The sequence below is a fragment of the Antechinus flavipes genome, chromosome 1 (assembly GCF_016432865.1).
Source record: "Antechinus flavipes isolate AdamAnt ecotype Samford, QLD, Australia chromosome 1, AdamAnt_v2, whole genome shotgun sequence".
NCBI lineage: Eukaryota > Metazoa > Chordata > Mammalia > Dasyuromorphia > Dasyuridae > Antechinus > Antechinus flavipes.
Genome location: NC_067398.1, coordinates 451,817,577 through 451,833,103, shown reverse-complemented (window position 1 = coordinate 451,833,103; position 15,527 = coordinate 451,817,577). Strand labels below are relative to the sequence as shown.

At 35.0% G+C, this 15,527-nt stretch overlaps 1 protein-coding gene across 2 annotated transcripts in view; it reads right to left on the bottom strand.

The window, feature by feature from the left end:
- Nucleotides 1–14,581, bottom strand: part of SLCO5A1 (solute carrier organic anion transporter family member 5A1) — a 395,082-nt gene extending 380,501 nt beyond the window's left edge. The window contains exons 1-2 of one of the 2 annotated variants that reach the window (XM_051970066.1): nt 14,348–14,581; nt 2,565–2,646 (exon numbers count right to left, since the gene is read on the bottom strand). The gene's annotated coding sequence lies outside the window, so the exon portion shown is untranslated. The remainder of the gene's footprint in view (nt 1–2,564; nt 2,647–14,347) is intronic. The other variant, XM_051970067.1, reaches the window with a different exon arrangement.
- Between the last annotated feature and the right edge of the window lie 946 nt (nt 14,582–15,527).

The following is a 15,527-nucleotide window of genomic DNA, read 5'->3' as shown; positions in this document are numbered from 1 at the left end:
TTGGAGTCAGAAGGACTCAGTTTAAATCCTGGGTACTCTATTTACTACTTAAATAATCATCTTTCTGGGTCTCAGTTTGAAATAAGTGGCCTCAAAGGTTTTTCCAGATTTGAATGCCATTATTTTTATACTTAATTAGTTCCCATTTAAAAAAAAAAAACTGATGTTAATAATTCTCTTGATTTCTTAAAAATCTCTAAATCAGAACATGGGTACCAAACCAGTCTAGTGATATATTAGTGCTAGATTACAGTCATGTCAATGACTCATAAAATAATTACTAAATAGGAGTAAAACAAAAGAGGTTTTTTCTGAGTAATAAAATATATTTTATTTTTTGTTAAATCAATAGTACAATAGAGGGAGAGGTAGGTGGAAGAATGGATAGAGCAATAGACACTTACTAGTTTTGGATTTTGGGCAAGTTATTTAATCCGGAATGTCTACCCCACCAAAATAAGTAAATATTAGTCAGTCAAATAACGATAATCATAGCTCAACTTGTCCTAAGTTCAGATCCTAGATTTTTCCCTAACTAGCTGAGTGAGTATGGTTAACTCAAGTAAAATTTTCCAAGTTTAGAATCAAATTCTGTACATCAAAATATATGCAGAACATATAACATTATTTCACTCTAAAGTGGTATTCTATTCATGACATTTTCACATTTTAGTCAATATAAGGACCACATCCAATAGTTCATCATGATTTTAAAGTGATATAAAAAAATAAAATCTGTATGTTCCATAATATTTGTTATATATTTTTCTACTTGAATTCTAAATAAATTCTTAAAAGTCCTTATTCTTCTTTTGACTTAATCTTACATTATTATATTGTGTTACATAAAGAGGCAGAGATTTGTATTTAAGTCTCTATGGACCAAAGAGAGCCATGAAATGTTAAGTTTATTATATTTGAATATGATTGCAGATGAGATTGTTCCTACATAAAGGAAAATATGGCCACTTGCAATATTTTAAAATGATTTTTTAAAGAAATGCTTTTATGTAAACATTTCAAGTACCGATAAAAATAAATAAAATTCTATGTTACAATTTGGACAAGGAAAGGACCAGATAGGCAGCTTGATGGCACATTATTTGGTCTGCCAGATCTTTCTTTAGTTAGTAAGACCTAAGTTCAAATACAGCCTTAGATACTTACTAGCTGTATGATCCCTAGGCACATCACTTAACCCATGTCAACTGTAAAATGGGGATTACCTCCTACAATTATGAAGATCAAGTAAGATAACATCTGTAAAGCACTTAGTTCAGTATTTGGTATATAATAAATGCATGTTTCCTTCTTTACTGCCTTCTGGCTCTAATTCTATGATGCTATGTTACAGCTGAAACAGGTTCATAAAAGTTAGAAGAGTTGCCCTCACATAATCAATGGAAGTCTCCAAAGCCTCCAGGTTCAGTGGTCTTTCCACTGTACCATTTCTAACAATTAAACTACTGTAATACAGAGTATTCACATCTAGAAAAAGTAATTTATTTTTTAAAATTAAGAAATATTAGTAAAGCAAATTTTATACTGTTCCCTTACCCTGATGAAGCAAAAACATTTAAAATGATCACATAACTTCACTTCAAAAAACTGGAGGGGGAGGAGGAAGGCATAAAAACCTAGTAGTATATTGCTGGATCAAGGAATATTAAATATGTATCCCAAAGAGAATATAAAAAAAGAAAATTGATCAACATGTACAGAAATATTTATAGCAGCTCTTTTTTGTGGCGGCAAAGAATTGGAAATTAAGAGGATGCCCAACAATTGGGAAATGGCTAAACAAATTGAGGTATGTGAATATAATGCAATACTATTTGTGCTATAAGAAATGTTGAAAAACCTAGATAGACTTACATGAACTGATGCTGAGTGAAGGGAACAAAACCAGGAGAACATTGTACAAAGAAATAAGATGACTGTGTGATGATCAACTATAATAGATTTAGCTCTTCTTAGCAATCCAATTGTCTGAGGCAATTTCAGTGGACTAAGGATGGAAAATTCCATCCACATCCAGAGAGGGAGAAATATGGAGACCAAATACATAGCAAGGCATATTATTTTTACTTAAAAAAAAATTGTGTTTGCTTTTTTTTCTCATAGTTTTTTCCTTTTATTCTGATTCTTCTTTCACAACATGACTAATATAGAAATATGTTTAACATGATTGTAAATATATAGCCTATATCAGATTGCTTGCTGTTTCAGGGAGGGAGGAAGTAAATAAGGGAGGGAGAAAAAAATTTTTAAACTCAAAATCTTATAAAAATGAATATTGAAAATCATCTTTCTTTACATGTAATTGAAAAAATAATTAAGTTTAGTAAACTAAAATAATTTTTAAGTCACCTGGAATGGATTTCAAAGAATTCATATTTTATTGAACAAATATTTCCTCTAAGTAAGGCAATTCTAGATTTAAAATTCCAACTATTAATTGATTGATAAAGACAAGGCAATTCTGCATTAAAAATTACAACCACCAGGCATTATCCAACTACTATACCATTAGGAGGCATCATTTAACAGCATTTTATACTTACAGGATGCTTTCAGAAAAAAAGTGTTATCCAGTGTTTTCCTATTGCTCTGCATGTATCTCCCCTGCTCTGCATGTTGCACAATCTGGAATTAAAATGTTCAAAGTAAGAGCTTCCTGGATTCTGAATTTGATCTCTTATTTAGATTATTTTTCTACTTGTCTATTCCAAAGAAAACAAAAACATAAGACATAAGAAATCCCACAATATGCATTTTTTCCCAAGTCAAGGTTAAATTTTATTATGATCGTTATTAAATACATTCAGCATGCAGTGAAGCTTTTTTTTTTAATTATAGCTTTTTGTTCTCAAAATATATACGTGGATAATTTTTAACATTCACCTTTACAAAACTGTTCTATTTTTTTCTCTTCCTCTCCCCCTCCCCCAGTGGGCAAGTGACCCAATATAATATGCATTTTTCAAAAGTTTTTAATAAGTAAAATATTAACATCTTCCCAGGAGAGACCCCAGCTGGAGAACAGAAAACATTTTGTGTTCTGTTCTGAGTCACAGATTAAGAAAAGACACTGATAAACTGGAAAAGGTTTAGAAAAAAAGCAACAAGGATATGATAGACCTGGGATCCATGCTATTTAAGTGTCTGTTGAAGAAACCAGGGGTGTTTAGCCTGTGGGAGGACAAGATTGAAGGACAGTAGGAGTAGAGTTGTAAACAGGAGAATAGCTTCAAATATTTGAGGGACTTTCATATAGGAGAGAAATTAGATTTGTTCTATTTGATCTCATATGGTCAAACAGAACTGGGAACAGTAGGTAAAAGTTCCATAGAATCAAATTTAGGTCTAGCATCAGGAAATTTTTCTTGTAAATTAGACTTACAGAAAGTAGACTTGCAGCTGCCTCAGAGGGGGAAAAAATATATGAGTTCCTTCAATAGAGTTCTTCAGCCTGAGACTGGATGTTTACCGGCTAAAGATGCTGTGGAGTTTCCTTAACTGTGGCTGACCTATATGGTTCTTGAGATCCAGTCAAATCCTAAAATTCTTTCATATATGACAACCCATAAAATCCTATCCCCAATGCCTTCTTCAAAGGTTCAGAGATGGTCCTGGGTTTTCTTGAAGATTGTGCCAAAAGAGCAGAAGCTCAAGCAGGTCCAACCTAGCTGGAAAGGCTTCAAGATTGAGGTTCAGGAAAGCAAGAATATGGTATCTGTTGTCCAAGAACCAGTCTCCCTGCCTTCAGAGATCTTCAGGAAGCTTGGCTGCAAGGTGATCAGAAAGCAAGGATGCAAGGTGGTAGAGCTACAATTTTGGAAGAAGTACTTAAACCAAAAAGCTTGGAGGACTGGAGAAATGAATTTATTATGAACTTAACTTTAAACAGCAAACTTAAATTTATAGCTCTTGAAACAAAACTCCAAGACTTTCCATGTATAGGCAGACTATATAAGCATTTCTCAGTTATTCCCTCTTGGTGTCTTTTTCTATTGTCAGTATGAATCCCCCATATATGTGTTTTCCTTTTATTGTAATTAGAAATGATGTGGATACCAATTCCTGGCTCTCTTTCCATTATTTTGCATTATTTCTTACAGTCTTTGCATATTTGATTTTATTTTTCACATTGTTCTTCAGTTATATTCTACTTTTTCTGATTCCTTGGAGCATACCATCTTTAGGGATTTTCTTGGCAAATTTGCTTAGGGTCATACTGCTAGTAAGAGGTCTTAGTTGAATTCAGGTCTTCCTGATTCTAATTCCAAAATTCTATCACCAGAGCCACCTAACTGACATGTTAGTCATTCATTCCTAATTACATTATAATAGGCTACAGTTTGTTTATTTCCTTATTGTCCTTTAGGTTGCTTCCAGGGTGATTGTTTTTGTAACAAATTTGAATTAAGGAACTGTGTGCTGAGCACAATTAGATGAGGGAGGAGAAACGGCATCTAGATAAGAATGAACTTACCCACAAAGACCTCCAGTTCTTTAGTCATCAGTCAAAGGCCTGATATATTCCAGTATAGGAACTCTACCCCTCTTCTGTCCCTTCTCCCCACCTATTACTTATATTTCTCTCTATATTTCTCTACTTATATATCTCTCTAAGAGTTGCCTGATGTTCAAATAATCACTGTCACATAGAATCAGAAGACCAATTTCTTCCAATTTTACCTTATGCTGCCTAGTAGTTTTATAAAGTGTTTTTTTAATGTATAAAATTTGTGTGTGTGTGTGTATTTCTTTTTGGTAAATTTCTTAGAGTATATTCCTAATAAAAGAATTATTTGTTCTTTTACAAGAATTTGTAGGTTAATACAAATCAATTGTATTTGATATGTTAATTACCTATTTAGGTTAATAATTTTAAAGCCTTTTAAAACACTATAGTTTCCAAAAAGATTTTATTGATTTGCAATTATGTCATCAATGTCTAAATGTATCCATAGTTCTATAACCCTAATGTGCCAAATTTTGTGATTTTCTTTTTTTTAAAATGTGGTAGTCATAAAAAGTATAGATTTATTTTCAAAGAATAAAATTATAATAAATAATTGTAAGATATCTCCAAAAATCTTCAAAAAATTATTCGGTGGTTATGTATATCACTTAGTTTAGTTTAGTTTTATAGAGAAATTAACTTTAATATCTAATTCGATGGATTTAGCATACATTTCAACAAAAGGATTTCTATGTCCAGAAGCCAGTAAAATTGCCTCTCCTTATGTCCCTTGGGGATTTTGCTCTTAACACTCATTCTTGGTCTAGGATATTAATGGAGGCTTCCTAACCAGTCTGAGTTTTCAAAAAGAATGATAACTCAAGGTCACATACTCTTTCAAATACATCATCCTCAATATAATGTCAGGAGAAAAAAATAAATATATGTAAATAGCACATAGACATTCTTGATCATGTCAATCATACATGTTGCTACTTTTACCGATCTGATATTTAATGGAGATGATTACCATTCTTAGGCATTTAGAGGCATTTAAAAAATCAACAAATCAATTTCTAGTAAGAAGCCTTTTGCATGGGGTAGAGCAGGTGTTTGAATCTCTACTCACTGTTTACAGACATTGAAGGAAGTGCTAGTCAGAGATTTATACTAGTTTATTGATGGGAAATTGTCAAGGACACATATTTTCTTAAAATCTATGCCTCAAGCAAAAAAAGAATCTTGATTTATTCAATTATCTTTTCTAAAAGTTCTCAAACTGAAATATTCCCTACACTTGTAGAAATGCTACTAAACAAAACATTTTCAATCCAGTGAAGGTCTCTGAAGAATTAATATAATTACTTAGTAAAGACCAAGAAAGAATTATTCTAACTTGGAAAAATTTGTTTTACAGAATGGAGGAAAAACCTACATACATTTGAAGCTTTGGAGAAAATGTAGAAATACTGTACCACATATCAAGTTATAAGTTATAGAAATCATATATTTTAGGACAGCAGCATAGATATATATCCCAAATCCCGATGCTGTAGAACAACGGGAGAAGCAAATTAGGTCATCAGGTTCTCAGTACCAGAGCTACATTACCAAAACTAATCAATCCTAAGCTCTTTTAACAATGCAATAAAAACAAATAGCCCCCTAACTGATTTTTCACTGTTTATAGAGGTAGCATTCACACTAGTATAATTAAGGGTCTTTCTCAGAATTTCTATTAGAGGTCTATATTTTACAGAGGCTAAAAGACTATAAAAGTGAACACTGGTAGGAGATCTTGACAGACTGATTTTTTATGTCAGTAAATAATGCACAAGCCACTACAATATCTTTACAGAGAAAACCCTAAATAAAATCACCAAGAATTGCACAATTCATAACTATTCAACAACAAAAATGCACAAACATATATGTATATTTGTGCATTTATATATGTGTGTGTATAGATATAGATATATATTTTTGCTTTAAACATTTGTTGTTGTTTTTATTATTATTATAGCTTTTTATTTACAAAACATATGCATGGATTATTTTTCAACATTGACCCTTGTAAAATCTTCTTTTCCAAATTTTCCCCTACTTCCCTCCCTAAATGACAGGTTGTCCAATACATGCTAAATATGTTAAATATAATATTATATATATTATATATATATGTGTGTGTGTGTGTGTACATATATATCATATATATATGTACACACATATATTTATATAGTTATCTTGTTGTTCAAGAAAGATCAGATCTAGAAAGAAGGTTAAAAAAAACCTGAGAAGGAAAATAAAAATGCAAGCAAACAATAACAGAAGGAGTGGAAATGCTATTAAACATTTGTTTTTACACAATTTGGCTAAGATTTTAATACATTCCTTAATTCTTCACCATGAAATCACATTTTTATCACACTGGACACTAAGTATATCTTTGATAAATAAATGGTCCATTTTTCTAGTCTAGCACTGATTATAGTCCATATTCTTTTCTTTTCTTTTTTAAAAAGCTTTTTATTTTCAAAACATATGCACAGATAATTTTTCAACATTGGCCCTTGCATAGCCTTGTGTTTCAGATTTTCCCCTCTTTCCCTCCATCCCCTCCTCTAGATTAGTCCATAGATTTTCAAAGAGTTCACAGCAGGTGAGTTCTCAAGACACCAAAAAATGTTAATCTCCATCTTTTAGATAGATTTCTTCATCTGCTCTGGAGTTATGACATGGTATATGTTATCTTATTCATGGTGTGGTATTGTACCAACATTTGGTTATATAAATAATTCCAAAACAATTCTCCTTCTTGATATATCACAATATTCATTTGAGTTTATCATTCCTCAATGGGGGCAAGACTTCCAGACCCACTTAGAAGTAAAAATTCCCCAACATTTTAAGTTGAATAATCTGCTGTTTTTCACTGATAGCTTCTCTTTATGTATTTGACTTCCCCTTTAGAATGTAAGTTCCTTGAAGGTAGATTCTGTCTTCTTGTTGTTTTTTAACCCAATAATCCTTAACAAAATATTTGCTGCATAGTAAGTTTTTAGTGTTTTTTAATTAATTCATATTTTACACTCTGATGAAAATGTTCAGATCTTAGTCTCACCTCTAGCAATTGTTTTGCATAGCCTTGAATGAAAAAGTCTATTTCACAGTAAAAAAAAATCATCTTCCAAATTTAGTCTTTTTATTCTCCTGCCCATTCTCTTTCTTCATAGAAACAGTTAGCAGTTGATTTTTTTTAAACTAACTTTAATAGCCTACAATTGTAATTTAACAATCTCTTCTGCCACCAGATTCCTTCAAAGATCATTTGTTTCTTTTCTAAAGATTAATTAGGCTGCTTTTCAGGTTTTATCAATTTTTTGTTTTCTACTACACTTTGCTCTATAGAGCAAAGGTTGATTTTGTTATGGACTTGAATGATCCTTGAAAAATATGGCTTTCTTACACCAAATAATCATTGCAATATCTCTAACATTATTTAAGTTTTTTTAATTAAAGTTTTTCATTTTCAAAACATCTGCATAAATAATTTTCAACATTCACCTTTGCTAAACCTTATGTTCCAAATTTTTTCCCTCCCTTCTCCTCATCCCCCTCCCCTAGATAGCAAGTAATCCAATATGTTAAACATGTGCAGTTCCTCTATATATATTTCCACAATTATCATGATATACAAGAAAAATCAAATCAAAAAGAAAAAAAATGAAAAAGAAAACACAATGCAAGCAAACAGCAACAACAAAAGTGAAAATATTATGTTGTGATCCACACTCAGTTCCCACATCCTCTCTCTGGATGCAGATGGCTCCTTTTATCTCAAGGCCATTGGAACTGGCTTCTAACAGTATTTGAAGAGTATCTTTAAAAGCTGTAACTTTTTTATGTTTCCTAGAACTAATATAAATGGTTGTTGATAAATATCTATTCTTTAAAACCACATACAAACAAACCAGTGATGAGGAGTGTGTGAAATTATCATGAAACTCAGTTGATAAGAGAACTAATGATGAGGGAACCAGATCAATTTGGTTTCATCTGGTCAAGGTCAAACATTCTAATTCAGTTTAGCACCAACAGAAGCAAACACATGATCACTTAACCATGACTACTGCTATCACAAAATAAAACTATATCCAAATTATTGCTTATCTCAATAAATTTTTGTTGATAAATATCTATTCTTTAAAACCACAGACAAACAAAATAGAGATGAGGAGTGTGTGAAATTATCATGAAACTCAATTGATAAGAGAACTAATGATGAGGGAACGAGATCAATTTGGTTTCATCTGGTCAAAGTCAAACATTCTGAGTCAATTTAGCACCAACAGAAGCAAACACATGACCACTTAACCATGACTACTGCTTCTAGTAGTTTGTCATTCTTTTGGCTACTCTGATTCTCATTCTCTAATTTAGGATTATAGCTTTAGAATTGGAAGAGATCTTTAGAAGTCATCTAATTCAAGAGTTTTCAAAGTGTAGCCAGTAGATTCAGGAGATCCTTTCAGATACTTTCAGTGAATTTAAGAAATCAAAACCATATTCATAATAACACTAAAATTTCATTTGATTATTAAGATGTTTTCCTTTTCCCAATATATATATTTCTGTAATCAGCTTTTCTTCTTATACTTTAACCAAAATAATATATTATAAAAGATTAAATGTAGAAACATACATGAAAAGCCACCTATCTTCAATTAAGTCATTAAAGTAGGAAACATATAAAACGATGCCACTTTTCTTGCTAGGCTTTTTTTTTATTATAGAAAAGTTATTTTTAATAAAAATGTTATTTACATTAATATATAATGGGTTCATGATTTTTAATGAATTCATAAACATTTAAAAATTTTATCCATTTTCATTTCTAATATGGCAAATATCAATAGATATAAAAGCATATAAACAAAAGTTCTTTGAGAAAGGCCTCGATAATTTTTAAGGAATCCTGACACCAAAATGTTAGAGAATCACTGATCTGCTTTAACCCCCTAATTTTGCAGAGAAGGAATGGACTAGGGAAGGTGAGAGAAGTACTTGCCCAAGTTTAAGATGACAGGACTCAGGTGCTTTGATCCCAAATTCATTCCACTTTTCTATTGTGGAATTCCTTTTCCTAGAAATCTCTCCTCCTAAGTCTAGGGGTCTATGGTTCTATAAACACCAAATAATCCCTGGGGGAGGAATTACTCTAAAATTCCATAGGATGCCAGCAGGGTTTGAGAGTGAAGAACACCCTCCCCCCCTCCAAAGATTAAAGGGGACACAACTTAAGGAGGCACTAAATAATAGCTAGAAAACAAAATCTTTTCTAATTCCAAAAATATTGCCCCTTGTACTTTCTCAGTTGTATTCTTTTTCATACATCTGGGCACTCTTAACTATTAGATCTAATAGATTTTTCTCAATATTCATCCTTCTTGAATTTTCTACAGCATTTGATATAGTTGATCAATCCTACCTGTATATTTCCCCTCTAGGATTTTTTGACACTGCTCTCTTCTACTTTTCCCACTACCTGTTTGATTATCCCTTCTCGGTTTCCTTTGGTGGATCTTCACCCATGTCATTCCCACTACTTGGTATATTTTTCTAAGATCCTATCATAGGCTTTCTTCTTTCTTGTCTCCAAACCCTCATTTGGTGGTTTCATCAGCTCCTAGAAGGTTCAATTATCATCTCTATGTAGATGATTCTCAGTATCTCTCCTAAACTCCAGGACTGCATTATCTACTTCCATTCTGGATAACTTACTAAATGTTCTATAGGCATATTAAAAATCAATATATTTCAAACAGAAGTTTGAATAGGTTTCCTTCAAATCTATCCCCTTCTTTCAAACTTCCTATCAAGAATACCACCAACCTTCTAGAAACCCAGCTTTGATCAAGAAACATATCACCAAAATCTCTTCAACTCTTACATTTCTACCTTCAACTCCACTTTCACATGTCTTCCTTACTACTCACTTAGCTGACCTCCCCCTTCAGGGCTACTGTATTAGCTTTCTAATTAATCACCCTGCTTCATATTGCTCATCATTCCAATCAGCAGCCAAAATTTTTCTAAATCATTGATCTCAAAGAGCAAACATCCCCATCTTCCCTTTTGTTTAATGAGCACGATTACTGCTAGGATCAAAATATAAAGTTCTCTGTGCAGCATTTAAAATTCTTCTCAAGGGACAGGTAGGTTCAGCAGTAGACAGAGAACCAGTTCTGGAGTCATGAGGACCTCAGTTCAAATCCAGTCTCAGATAGATAATGTGTAATCCTGGGCTAGTCATTTAATTCTGATTGCCTCTTAAAAACAACTCTATCCAACCTGGACTCTTCATAGATTTCCAATCATCTACTTGAATCCATTCTACAAACACTAAGGGAAAGCTTTATTTATTTATTTATTAGTAAATAGTCTTATTTTTTTCCAATTACATATAAAGATAGTTTGCAAAAAAAATAAAAAGTTCAAAATAAAAATAAAAATTTAAAAGATAGAGATAAGATTTTAAGTTCTAAATATTTCTCCCCTCCAAGCTTCCCTTCCTAAAATAGTAAGCAATCTCTTATAGGTTATCCATGTGCAATCATGTTAAACCTATTTCCACATTAGTCATGTTGTGAAGAAAGAAAAAAAAAAAGGAAAAGACACACACACACATGATATTTATTATGTTCTTTCTCAGGATATGGATAATATTTTCCTTAGTGAGTCTTTGGGAATTGTAAGATCCAACTTTTTGGCCTCTTTTAACCAGAACACTGTGTCTATATACAACTAGATAAAACACCATGTCTCCATTGGCTGTCTACTCTGCCTGGAAAGTTCTGCCTCTTTATCTCTGCCTCTTAATTTCCTAGTTTCCTTCAAGATTGAACTCAGATTTTACCTTCTACAGGAAGCCTTTTATAACCAGTCTCTCTACTACTTTGCGTCTTTCCCCTCTTAGATTACTTTTTATCTATTCTGTATGGATCATATCTGTCTTGGTTATTTACATGTTTTCTCCCTCTTTGAATATATACTCTCTTTGATGATGGACTGTTTTCATCTTTGTCTCCCCAGTGCTTTTGTTTCAAATCTGAGGTTCACCAGTCTCATACTCCAATTCCTTGGCCTGCAAACCCTCAGAGCACTAAGTTAAGGCTCTTCCTTCTTATAGTTGTGTGCTATGTCTTGTTACAGGTAGAGCCAGACAAAAGAGATTGGGGCTGGGGCTGGGGCTCGAGGTAGAGGTGGGGGTGGGAGTGGGGGTGGGGGAAGGGGTGCATTCTACAATCAGTTACTTCCTACTCAGAAAGAAATTAATTCTACACACACCAATTTTGTTAGGTACATTGCACATTGCCAAGGGCTGGTGGGTCAGAGTGCCTTCTTTGAAGGCATTTACCACCTGTTAATGAGGGAATACAACAAGTACACAAATAATTTAATCCAAGTTATAACAGATGGATTTCCCCATGACTAAAGAATATTTCGGTATTTTGGTCTTAAGCCTTGGTATTTACAAAATAATGGGAGTTGTTCAGATGGAAAGAGAGTAGAGAAGATCTAGATTCCAGCCTTATTGGGGGAGGGAGAGAGACTGTGTTAAACAAGTTTATCTTTTTCAGTCTAGGGAGAAGAAGCTGTTTACTCCTGGTTACACAAAGACATCTCGTCTTCCTGAAGAGCCCCAGGCTAGAAACCTGGGGTGGAGGAGACCAATGAGAATACAGTGCTTGGGATTTCTGCAGACTAAACTATTCACAGCAGGGACTAGGGACTGTCGGGCCAGACCCTTTTCTGGTCTCTTTGTATTTGGAAGGGGGTAGGAGGTAGGGGGTAAGGTGAAAGGGGTAAGGAAGAGGAAGTAGGGAAGACTGCTGGATACTAACAGAGCTCTGGGAGGGATTATCGACTTTGTCAAAGCCATTGTCCTGTACAGACTCCTGCCTCTCTTGCCATAATCAATCATTCAGTCAATAAACATTTATTAAGTGCCTACTATATGCATGATACTATGCTAAGTTCTGGGGATACAAAAAGAATTTTTAAAAAAGACTCAGTCTTCAAGGAACTTAAAATTTATTGAATGAAACAATGTGCAATGGGGAAAATAAAGCAAACTATATACAGAATAAATAGGAAACAACAGAAGGAAACTACTAGAATTAATAGGGGTTGGGGGAAACTATCTGTAGAAGGTGGGAATTTATTTGGGGCTTAAAGAAATCCAGAGAGCTGCCTGAAACCACATAATGATCTTGAGAGGTGGGGTTTTATGGCTGATCCTAAAATCTCAGCTACTGGAAGATTGGGGGTGAGAGGTGGAAGGGAGGAATAGGCAGCTTGATTACTTGAGAAGAAGGTGGGCCTCTTCCACTCATTTATTTTATTACTAGTTTCCCTGGCATTATCTCCTTGCCCCCCATGTTGCCTAATATTTGTTTGACAGCTACTGATAAACCCAAGCTCTCAGGTCTTCCACTCCTCCCTATCAGGCTTCCTGATAAATTATCCATTGCCTGCCCAAGTGTTGTGCATTTGGTGACTGACCATGTGTTTTTAGCAAGGTGAGATTTCCCTCAGGTATTCCCCACTCTTTTTCACTTCCTATCTGCCCCTCCCCCATTTCACTTCCCTATTGCCCCTTTAGTCTACTATCTTATAAATGATCTTTACCAAAAACAAACAAACAAACAAACCCCACCAACAACAAATAATTCCACAGTCCAATGGATGGATGGTATAAAGGAGAGAAGACTAGGTATTGGGGAGGAGAGATAACCAAGTGGCCTCTACCAAAATGCCTGCTCTCCTATTGAAGTGCTTATTTTATCTCAGGGAATCTGATTTCATACAGTTCATTGGACCAGCAGATATATTTCCTATACTCATCCTGGTAAATTGAGTCAAGCAGCTTCTCATAAATTACCCATTGCTCCCATCTATCTGCCCATGAGTTTTTGTACATTTCACTAGTATGGACATGGACTGCAGCTATGATTTTCTTGATAGAGGGGACCCACAGATGAAGACTACATATTATCCATCACCTTCGAGTTATCTACAGCAGAGAAGCTAAACGATTTGACCAGAGTTAGACCACTACACAGGCAGTCTGTATCAAAAAGGCAAATTTGGAACCAAGTTCTTCAGGGTTGGAGTCTCTACCTTCTATTGTCTTTATACTAAGCCATGCTGCCTCTCAGTAAAAGTATGGCTCTCCATAAAGTTGGCACAATCTAACTCCAGAGGATCATGGTGAGATAACTCCTCTTTATGCCTTAAAGCCAATTTGTGCAAACATGAATTATAATCATCATTGTCATTGTTATTATCATTTTAGCTGTCTAGAACTGAAAGAGATGGTGGAGATAGTTTATGGGAAAGTCCTGTTCTCACCTTTTCATTTTGAATTGGATAGGATTAATCTTTTACTTAGGCTCTGTGAGAACTGAGGGGTAAAGAAGGTAAGAAATGGTGAAGAAAACATCAGAGAGAAGTTCTTGTAGGACTCCAGAACTAAAATTAGAACCGGTAGATTTCCCCAGGGAATTGCCTCTATGTGTCAATGATCCTGAGAAGTGGGGCTTTAAGTATGATCCTAAGATCCATCTTAGCTACTAGAAGATAAGAGGATGGTGGAGAGAAAGGAAGGAGGGACAGACAAATGTTCCCGAAGGGGAACACCTGCTGGGGTTTGGGAGGGAACTAAACGAAGGGTGCTAACTACAGTATGTTAGCACTGGATGGGACGTGAGAGCGTCCAATGCATCAAGAGGAGGGAACAAGTTTTCTCCCTTCCACCTTCTTTCCTCCCTCTAAGGGAGAATGTTTGGAACTCAAGGAAGAGAGAATGACTCATACCTCTTTTCTTTCTTTCCCCCTTTAGGGTGAATGGGGGTGTCAGAGCAGATCTGGGCGACTGGGATGGAGCAGCTGAAGGTATCTGACTTTGAGGAAAGTGTGTTAAATTCGGGATCGATCTGAAATTACAAGGCCAATTAAATGCCCGCGGATTTAGAGCTGATTGGGCTTGAATAGCTTTCAACTGGCCCCTTTGCCCTCCTGGATAGTCTCTATCATGCCGTGACCTTTGACTTTCCCCTCTTTCAGAAATCCCCACAATGGTCCCAGAGAGGTGGTAACCTATGGGCGATTATGCCGTGAGACTGAGCGGTGGCCCGGAGCTGGTCTCCTGGAGGCTGGATGGGGCCGGCTGAGCAGCGGCCTCTTGCAGACAGGAGAGTTCCCGATTCTCCCACCTCGAGGAATTGGGCCGCACGGATACAGAACAAGAAGTTCGGCTAGAATGCCGTTGTCGTTGCAGGGATATCCGGTGGATATTCCTGCGCGGGCAGGCCACCGCACGGAAGGTAATATCAGGCAGCCTCCCCCCTCAGGCCTCGGGGATTGTAGACAGTTCAAGAGGGTGCAGTTATCTGCCAGATGCCCTGTTGCTGGAACATCTGCTATCCCCTTCGGAATGGGACCTTCGAGACTTTACTCAATTGTCTCATTGGGGATTACTATGTTCTTGGACAGTTTGAGAATATATTCTGCTTCTTCTAAAGAAGGAACGGGGTGAAGGGTTATAGTAATGAAAGAATGATAGATTCACGGGAGTTTTATATTAAAGTAGGAAAGGCTAGGATTCTAGAGATTGTGAAATTCTCCTGCATAAACCAAGCATTAAAAGAGAGTAATAAGGGTACAGATTGAACCTTAGAAGCATCCCTTCCAGTTTGTAGAATGAGCTATGTTATCATTCAACAGATGAGGAAATTGAGACAGATTATCTAAAGTTACCTGATCAGGGTCATATAGTTCAGGAATACATAGAATGGGGAGGAACAGAAGGAAAGAATAATGATTTCATGGCATAAAAAATGTTCGAGTGTGAATATGTCATTTATTTGGTACAGATCAACAATTCATCAGCAACTGAAGGGTCTTAGAAATTAGATTAGATTGGTTTTCTGAGAAGTTTAGGGATTTGCCCAGCATCATTCTGCTGCCACTATGTGTCAATAGAAGGACTTGAATG